This window comes from Eucalyptus grandis, chromosome 4 (genome assembly GCF_016545825.1).
Source record: "Eucalyptus grandis isolate ANBG69807.140 chromosome 4, ASM1654582v1, whole genome shotgun sequence".
Classification (NCBI taxonomy): domain Eukaryota; kingdom Viridiplantae; phylum Streptophyta; class Magnoliopsida; order Myrtales; family Myrtaceae; genus Eucalyptus; species Eucalyptus grandis.
The window spans coordinates 30,771,320-30,781,477 of record NC_052615.1 but is presented as its reverse complement, the minus strand read 5'-3'; positions in this window follow the sequence as shown (position 1 = coordinate 30,781,477).

Below are 10,158 nucleotides of genomic sequence, written 5' to 3'. Positions count from 1 at the left end.
GCTGGAAAATGGGGATGCGTGATCGCAGAGAGCGTCGAGAAAGCCCGTATATATGTGCAGAGGGAGGTGTGGAGTTCAGCGGGAGAAATCGGAGGTGTGTTGGAGTTCAAAAAACCGATCTTTCCATGAGCTTCTCTGCGAAGCTTTGTGGGAGGGAAGAGAGAGAGAGACAGCGAGAGAGAGTAAAAGTAGAAGCTTGCGTGAGACGCTGAAGGAGGAAGAAGAAAGAGAGCAAAAACATGAGGGAGTCGAAGCCGTCGCGAGGTGGCCCAAACGATTATTAAAGTTTGGCCATATACTCTAATGTCATTTTCTTTTCTTTTTGTATTTTTAATTTATTAAATGTAATCCTTAAATTATCTCTAAATATTGAATATAATTATCCATTTGATGAAATAACAATTCAAACATTATTTAATTATACAAAATATCTAATATAAAGTTTTGCTTTTGAAATGACGGATTAATACGATATAAGAATATATCACCGTGAATTTTATTTTTGTATTATTTTCTTTTGTATGCATCTTTTTTTCCTTTAACCCTTTATTGATAAAACTTAACCGATCGAAGGGCTTGCCAGCAAATTATAATGCGATGAATAAATTGCTTGAGATTTCACTTTAGCCTCCTTTGGTGATTCTATTTCCACTTGTCATTTATGGGCCGATTAAGGCGGGCATCATCTCAATGCATTTCCCAATGCGTTTCTGGAGAAGGCTTCACGGGGATTACAAGTGGGCCCTACCCTGTAAAACGGAGTAACCCGTGGGACCAATTATCCCATACTATTCCCTCTCACTTGCCTGTAAATGGCTTGTGAGGGAGAGCAGGATGGTACATTCGGTTTAAGGGGATGTCCGCAATGCGTTTCCTTATTCTATACTAGATTTACCAAGGCGAACTTTGATGGAACGATCGAGCCAATGATGAAAAACATTTTTCAGTGCCAAATCTTGTTTACTAGAAAAACCTGCATGCAAAGACTACGGATTTGAATTCATTTGTGCCGTATAGAAAAAGAAAATTTACTCAAAAAATTAAATAGATAAACGAAAACGATCATGGAATCAGACTTGTTTCATAACTCTAATAATTTTTGGAATTAATACCTTCAATACCTGCGAATAACTAGTTTTTACCTTCAAAGATTCAATTAATAAAAAAATTACCGAATTCGCTAAGTAATAAAACAGTTTTTTTAATTCGTTCGATAAAAGAGGCGTCTAAAGAGCAAACAAAGTCCTTCCTTTGGATATTCATTACCAAAAGCGTAAAACTTGCCAATATATTCAGAATTCCGTATCTGGTAAGAAGAAAATCTTTCAGAAAGCAATTTCTTTTTTCAATTTGAGTACTTAAAATGCTGAACATTTAAAATACAATATTAAATTTCAACAATTAATTTTCAGTTATACCGAACAGTGCCAAGTTTTGCGGAAGCGAACGGTAACGTGCGTTGGTGTCTTGCCTTTCTTTTCTTTTTTATGGTCGTGTGTTTTCTTATTATGGACTTTTACTCGTGACACAAAAAATAGATATAAAGAGCTGCTAATGCCAAAAGCCAGCGCGTGTATTTCTAGACAAAGGCTTTGAATAAAATTGTTGAGGAATTCCTAGAAATATTGTACTTGTACCGATTGAGTTTTACACATTTCAATTTGGTTAATTTAGTCATAAACCTATTACATATATGCCAATTTAATCTCAAGTCTTTCAATTATGCCAATTAGGTTTTAAATCTTTTGATATTTTACCAATTTAATCATACATCTTTTGATAATTTGTTAATTTAATCATTTTCGACTACTTAGGCCAAAAATCATTAGTATGGTGGTTTAGTTAGTGCTAGCTATCTTAAGTGGTGTGGTTGGCATTGAAATTGATGAATTTTACAGATTTTTTTTTTTTTTTTTAGATTTTGTTCCTTTTCCTTTTTTTTTAGATGAGGACATTTCGACCCTTGCTGGCCATAGGCAAGGGCTAGATGAGGTTGCCTAAGGCCCTTGCCAACTCTTGCTGGATCTAGTGAGGGGCGACCTCACTAGAGCTTGGTGACCTTCGTTGGCCATCATCGAGGTTTGGTGATTGATGGAGGAAAATAAAGAAAAAAGGGAAAAAAAAAGTAAAAAAATTACAAAACCGATGACCTTAGTGCTAACTATGTCATGTAGAATAATTGGCATTGACTAGACCACACACACCTCTAGAATATTCTATCAAAATTAGTTGGAAAAACTAAATTGACAAATAGTCAAAATATTTAGAACTAAATTAATCATATTAAAATATTAAAAATTAAATTGATATAAGTACAATAGATTTAAAACTTCTTTGGTAAATTCCCCACTAGAATGCCATACGTTTATCTAACCACTTGATATGGATATGATAGCATCTATCATTGTCCTTTCTCCGTCCTTGGTGAGTACTCAGCACCGGGCCAAAAGGCCTCGATTCTTGGGCGCTTCATGGTCATCTCATGAAAATTAAGACAGCCCATATCGTTTCTTATCTCTAGCCTTTTCAATCCGTGATTGCAAGGGTGTCAAGATTAGGCCCAATTACTGGGTGGACTTGGGCGGGCTGAATTTGAGGTTTGCCGAACAAAAAAAGAAAAAAAAAAGAAAGCAAAGCAAAAAGGCTTGGTGGCCTAGACCGATCGGCCGAAGATCGATATCCAAGCTCACCCAATTGCCGGGCGAATCTATCGGGTCCGTCAATCACAAGTCCACGATTAGGTCCAATTTTGTCTCTAAAACCAAATTAAACCCATGCACACATTATGAAGCCAAAGGTGACTTTATAACAAAGTTTCTTGATCGACTTTAGACAGAACATGAACTTTTTTTATTTTTTTTTATCTACACTTGGGTACAATAATTATTTCCCTGAATTCACCAATAAAAGAAGGAAAAAAAATAACAATCTAAAAGAGAGAGAGCAAGTGCAAAAGCTACCGTGCTCATTATTGAATTGACATAATGTTGTCATTGTCTAAGTAGTACAGACACGCGACACGGACACACGACACGGCATGACACATCGACATATCATTTCTTAAAAATAGAAAATTCCGACATGCCTTTATTTAACACGTTATATATTAAATAAATATTTTCATTTTTAGTTAATTTAATTCAAATTTATAAATAATTAATTAATTAAAAAAGAACCTACAATAAATTTACACAAATCATTCAACATTCAATACTTTTATTTTTCAATTTTTTTTTTATTTCATTTAATTATCTTTTATTAAATAAAAAGTCCCCCAGGGGGTCGCCACCCCACCCCACCCCACCCCACCCCAACTCCTTTTTCTAGGGGTGTGCAACTGGACTGGATATACCCGGAAACCGGACTGACCCACCCGGAAAATAGGGTCAAGAAACCGGTTCCCGTTGAAATTGGTCCGGGAACCGGTTCCCAAAATTTGGAATCGGTTTAAACTAGTCTGGGAACCGGGTCCAATTGATTACCCACCCAAGAATCGGTTCCCGAACCGGTTTTGAAACCGGTTTTGTATATATAGATCCAAAACCCTATTTTTTTCCCTTTATTTATATTCTTACTTCCACAATCACATGGCGTTTTTCCTATTGGCTCTCTCAAACACGCATGACACTCCTCCTTTGTCGTTCCTCTTCCTCACTTGCTTCCTTCCCTCATCGGCACCCTCTCGCACTGTCCAACAGACGAACGGTGTTCATCACCGCCAAATTCTTGTGTACCACGTGAATTGGCTCGCCTAATTTCTCTTTTGTAGGAGGATTTATGCTTGCATAAATGAGTAACTTCCTGTAATAGTTGTGTGAATAAGATTAATATTATACCTATGTTTGTTGCTAATTCTTTGCCTTATGATTTTATTTATTATAATTAGCCATGTGGATCCTTAATTTTTCATTTAGTCAAAAAGTTAATGTATTTTTTTAGTATAAGTGCTTAATATTTCGATACAAATTAGGAGGATTATGTTATTTTCTTGCGTATTAAAATAAATTTCGCAGTCGTATAGGATATCGAGAAATTGCAAAATAGATTCCAATAAAACAGGGTTAACCCTGGAACTAAACCGGAAAAACAGGGTGGGTCGGATATAGGTAGGGGTGAGCGTGGTTCCGGGTAGAGCAGGAACCGAAGAACCCAACTGGAGGTTCTGGTTCGGTTCCCGATTCTAAAAGGACCAGTTCCGATTCCCAATTCCTCTTTTATGGGAACCGGAACCGAAATTGGAACCGGCAGGAGGCTGGAACCTTAACCGGGTGGAATCGGAACCGGTCCGGTTAGGGCTAAAAAAAAAACCCCAAATTAACTTTCACTTTCACACACGACACTTTTAGATACAATTCTCTCTTCGTCCTCTGCTCGACGCCACTTGAGATTCCCTCACCGCATCCCTACTCTACACCTTCGCTAGCCGCTGCGTCTCCGAATGATCCCCTGCTTGCTCGCACCAACACCATAAGCCCTTTGCAGCAGATCCCAAGCCCTGCCGCGCCTCGCCTGTAGCACGCACCGACCCGTGACGACCCAACATCGCTCTTGCTCCGCACGCTGCTGCTGCCCAACGCCACTTCTCACCCCCGTCGCTGTGATCCCGCAATGCCATTGCTCTGCCTTCGCCGTGCCCCGAAGCCCGCGACCCGCGGCGCCTCTCCCAGCTCCGAGCTTTCCCCGAGTGACGCTGCTGCAGCTCGCCGCTTGCCCTCGATGCCACTATCGCTCACCCTCGATGCCACCGCCGCTCGCCTTCGACGCCACTGCTGACCTTTGCTTGACGCTACCGCTGACCTCTTCTTCTGAGTGTTCTCTTTCTGTCTTTCCTTCTGATTCAGCTAGTCGAATGCCTTTAGTCAATTGTCAGCATCTCACTAAGTTGAGGACATTTGCACAATACCACTAATATTGGACATATGTTGAGCATCCTAGTCTGAGGGATTCTGCAAGGTTTCGGTTTGTTTGAGAAAGACCTTTTAGAGGAAATTGGAAGGTAAAAGATGGGGTTCATATGTGATTTTTGTGGGGAGCAAAGGTCCTTAGTGTACTATCGATCAGATGCTGCTTGCTTTATTCTGGATGCCCTTCTTCTTCTAAACTTTCCTCAATCTGGTCATTTGTGTCGAACTTTCCTCAGTCTATGAACAAATGACTGAATAACTTGAGTGCCACAGGTATTATTTGGATAAGATGGAATATAATATTTTTTTTTTCCTTCAATGTGTGTGTAGGTTGTATTGATTGAGAATAACATTGATGCAAGGCCATTTTCTTCTCAAGTATTGGCATGTTTGCCTCCATTACCATGGTCAGTCTCCTCAGAACATTTGGCAAATCCCATTAGGTAAGATTTACGGCATTTGCGTGTCTTCAATGTGGATCCTCCAAGTATCTAACTTGTATACACTTGCTAATTTCCAATTCTGTTCCCCTTTCTGACATTTCTACTCTTTAATGTTTAGTGTATGCTTCTGCTTTGGGTAGGATGCAAGGATATTGATGATGCCTTGCACTGTACAGCCCTTTCCAATGGAAATTTTGAAGTTGGAGTTCGTATCCTTAGAGTTGGGCTTCCCCAGGGCTTCGTATTTAGATTCAATATGGTTGTGACTTAAGATTAATCATGCCATAATGGTTTTTCTAGAGTCGTTTGCATAGGAAAGTTCATGGCCTGTATTTAGGTAAACAGAAGTTGAAGTTGATGTCATGTCAGAATACTTAAATTAATGGATACAGAACCTCATCTGGTTCGGTTCTGTTTCTTCCCAATCCTTGTGTGGATTTTTATTTTCTTTAATCTTGACTAGTTGCTTATGAAACTTCTACTTATCCTGTGGGTATGTGTTCCGATAATAACTTCTCTGGTGCACCTTGTTTGTTATCAAGCAGATTCAAGGAGTATTTATCAATTTCGTCCTTCACTTTGTAGTAAGTGCCACCATCTTCTGAGGTGGTCCTGCCTTGACATGCTTACAAAGCCTTTGACATAAGGTAATATGACATTTAGAGCTGTAAAATCATCTCTTTGACATCAGAGAAAAGACTGATTGAGGTTAATCCATGGTCCTGCCTATATCAAACTTAACATGTGAATTTATGTTGCAGATATATGTTCACTTTAGGAGGATGTGGAGAGACTGGCTTTTTCTGTTATCTGGGTATGTTTCTTGTTCTATCTTTGTCATTTGTTGTGCTCTTTTAGGTAAAGAGGATTGCATGTCCATTAGCCGCCATCACCAGACTACACCAAATGATAGCTCGTGTGCTGACTAATAATGAATTGTTAGCCCTGTGTAGACAAATATATTGATTGATCTTCCCATGAAAGGAGAACAATCTTGTTTACTACCCATTTTCAGGAAATGACACCTGAAGCAGAGATAATATCCACAAGATATAAAAAAAGCATTATTAAATCATGTGTAGCTCTGTCTTATATTGAAGCTCAGACAAGGATGGATGACAGGTAATCATGTAACTGTTGAGAAGGCTATTCCTTTGTTCATATGAGCTCTTTTCTAGTGTATAACCTCTCATACATTGTACTAAACTTGTTCTGATAATTTTGTCTTTCAAAAAACTTAGTCCATACTTGTTCTTTTTTCGCTTCTTATCTCTGGCATCCTATAGATATTATTGTTGAAATACCTGAATTTTTTTTTTCTCTCCTTTACATCTTTAAATTCCAAGTTTGGTTGTTATGAGGTTTGCCTGAAATATATTGGTGCTCTGTGGTCCTATTAGTTTATTTATTGTTGTTTATTATTGTTGCATTCATTTCCATTTTTTTAAACTAAAAATGAAAAAAATAAAACAAAACTTATTGGAACCTAGAATCGATCTTGGAACCTGTGACATGGTAGGTTTCGGGTTTTTGGTTCTGACGGGTAGGTTTCGGGTGCTCCAAAATGAGGAACTTTTGTCTTAGAGGATAAGTTCAGGGTTAAGCGGAATCTGAAGGAAGCAGGAACCGCTCACCCAGGACGGTCCCGTCAAACATAGTCGGATACGGGGCCCAAAAAGAGGCCTGATTATAACAGGCATGCGTGCAGGTCTGCAGACTCTATCCATCCTGGACCCGATTACCCTTACTTTTTCCCCTTGTTTCTTTTCCCCACCCCCAAATTTTTTCACTTTTCTTTCTCTCCCTCACTACCCGACACTTCCCCTCCCTCCTGTCACTTTCCCCCTTTTTTCCCTCGTCTCTTTCCCCCCACCCTCAAATTTTTTTCACTTTTCTTTCCGTCCCCCACCACCGACACTTCCCCCTCCCTCCTGTCACTTCCCCACCACCTGACACCCACCACCTGACACTTCCCCCTCCCTCCCGTCACTTCCCCACCACCTGACACTTCCCCTTCCCTCCTGTCACTTCCCCCTCCCTCCAACACGCCAAATCACTTTTTTATTCTTTTAGTTTCCATCTCAAAACCCTAGCAGCACCCTTCTTTTCCTCCTCCTCCTCGCCGCACGACCCCCTCCTCTCCTCTTCCTCTCGATCTCTACTTGCTTTCGGTCCTCATCACAATTGTTCACCGCCTCGCCTCCAGCCATTCCTCCCTCGCAGCTGCAGCCTTGTTGCCGATCCATCACAGCATCATAGAATGGCGGCTCTCGCCTCAATCTTTGCTCTTTCTCTCGCTGTCTCTCACCGTCGTGGGCTTGCTGTCGCTCGCGGCCTTGTCTCTGCTCCCTCGCCCTCGCCTCCACCCTCCATCGTCTTTGGGACATGCGTGTTGAAACAAGTTGACAAAAGTTGACCATGTGTCGACAAATCGGACATGCGATCAACGCGTGTCTGAGCGTGTCGACGTGTCTGACACGCTATGACACGTGTCAGACACAACACGGAAGCACGTATAACGTGTCCGTGCTTCATAGGTTATCATATTGACTAGTCATGAGTCGAAATCATTAAAATTATCTCCCATTACCTTTTTAGAGGATTCATACACTCTTATATAAATTTTTCAATTGATTTTTGAACGGTATGCATGTTGACTCCTTAGGATAAACCCATTGGATGCCGATGCTCTCAACAACTGTTTCGCTTTCAATTCAAATCGCTTTCTTAGGATAAGGTTTTCCTATAGGATGGAATGAAGCCTCTCTGTCTCTTGGGGTTAGGCATAGTTGGACATGGAGAAGCATTGAAGTTGATACGTCTTCACATGTATCAGGCATTCAGTGAGACTCGTGGTCTTGTTTAAAATCCGTGTAGTTTGCCCACTTAGTTCCTAGAACACAAAATCAAGGGTGTAAAAGAAAACAAGTTTAGAAAAAAAAAAAAAAACTGATTATCTGACTCGAATCAGTAAATTCCTTCTGTGCATCGAGTGGGTTTGAGATTATATCATCAGCAGTCCTTGTACTCTTATACAAGATTAAAAATATTATTTTTTTTTTCAACTCAAAGTGGATTCTATACCATTTATAAAACGTTCATCGTTCTTCTTTTTACCATTCTAATAACGGATTTCGCTGACGTGAATTTAACATCATTAGTTATGACATCGTGATTAAGATATTCATTCCGTGATAAGATTTAAAGTTATACATTGGTGGTACAAGAATAATAACAAAGTTTCTTCATCTGATATTCAGCCAAAGGTGACTTTTGCTAACAAAGCTTCTTCGTCGACTTTAAACCCAACACGAAAATAGTTTTCTTTCATCTACTCTTAGGTACAAGAATTATCCCCGGGATTCACCTAATATTGAAAAGAAAAACCACAAAAAGAAAGAAAAGAAATAAAGGAAATAAGGTTCCATTTGTTTTGTAAAAATTAAATGGTTCGAAAAATATTTTTCTAAAAATAATTACTTATATCGCTTAAAATAACTAATCAATGAAAGATATGTTTATTTTTAACAATAATTATTTCTAAATATTTTCATGAACAGTAAACATATTTTTCATTTACTTATTTTTATAAGCAATAAAAATGATCATTTAAAAAAATTATTTCGTCAAAATTATTTATTTTTCATGAAATAAGTACGTCCTTAAATGCAAATTCTCGCGTGCTAACTATTGAACCGACCTAATGTGCTCACCGCGCATGGATTAGTGCTCGCTGTGATGCCACCGGTCGAAATCGTACCTCTATTGATTCCTCAGGAATAAATCCCATCGGGTGCTCCCCTCGACGACTTTTCTTCACCTTTCGATTCAATATCTGTTTCCCTCTGACAAGGTTCTTGTCTAGGATAGGAGCGCGACTTGTCCTGTGAGATTAACAAGCGGAAGCACGTGATTGCACCTCTTTCTTCTGCTTTTGATTTTTTTCTGCATCGTGTTTTCTTAGTCAGGACTTTTTTTTTTTTTTTTTGTCATCTTAGTCAAGACTTTGACAATAACGTTTGTGGACTCTTCTTCATGGTGAATATTGATCCCCCAAGAATAATTCCCTCTCCAATAGGATCATCGAAAGACCCCAAAAAAAAAAAAAAAACTAAGCGAAAATAACTTTTGCCATTTATAACATTTATTTTGTCTAGGAGAATTCAATCTTTTTGCGATATTGGAGAGTGATCCCCGCTCGATAGAGAAACTTAAATTTTATTTAATATCTCGAAAAGGGAATTAAAGAATATCTACATAATCATAAATTTGGGAAATATATATAATTAAAAAATACTGAGTTCAAAATGAATGAATATACTTGAAATGACCATATATAGTGATTTTTTTTTTTTTTTTGGTAGCGGGATCAAGTATTGTCCAAGTTAGGCTGCGTTTGTTTTTGTTCTTTATTTCTGTTTTTAAACACTTTTTTTGTTTTTCTGTTCGCAGGCAAAAAGGAAGGAAACGTGTTTGGGTGTGTTTTTGTTAAAATTGTTTTGTTAAAACAGCATCGGAAGCAAAACGTGCGAAAAAAAAAAAAAAGTTGTTCTTGTTTACGGAATACGTTTTAGAAACACTTTTTTTTTCTTTTCTTTTCTATTTTTCTTCTTCTTTTCTTCTTAATTTTTTTTCTTTCTTTTTTTTTGGCTTAGGTGTTGGCCTCGGCGCCGGCGACCGGCCGTGGAGGGCCGGCGACGCCATCGGGGGCCGGCGAACTCGCCGGAGTGTCACGGCCCCGGCGAGGCCGGCGTCGTAGGCCCTTGGCGAAGCTCGGGCTCACCTTGGTGGGCGAGCTCGAGCGCACCCGG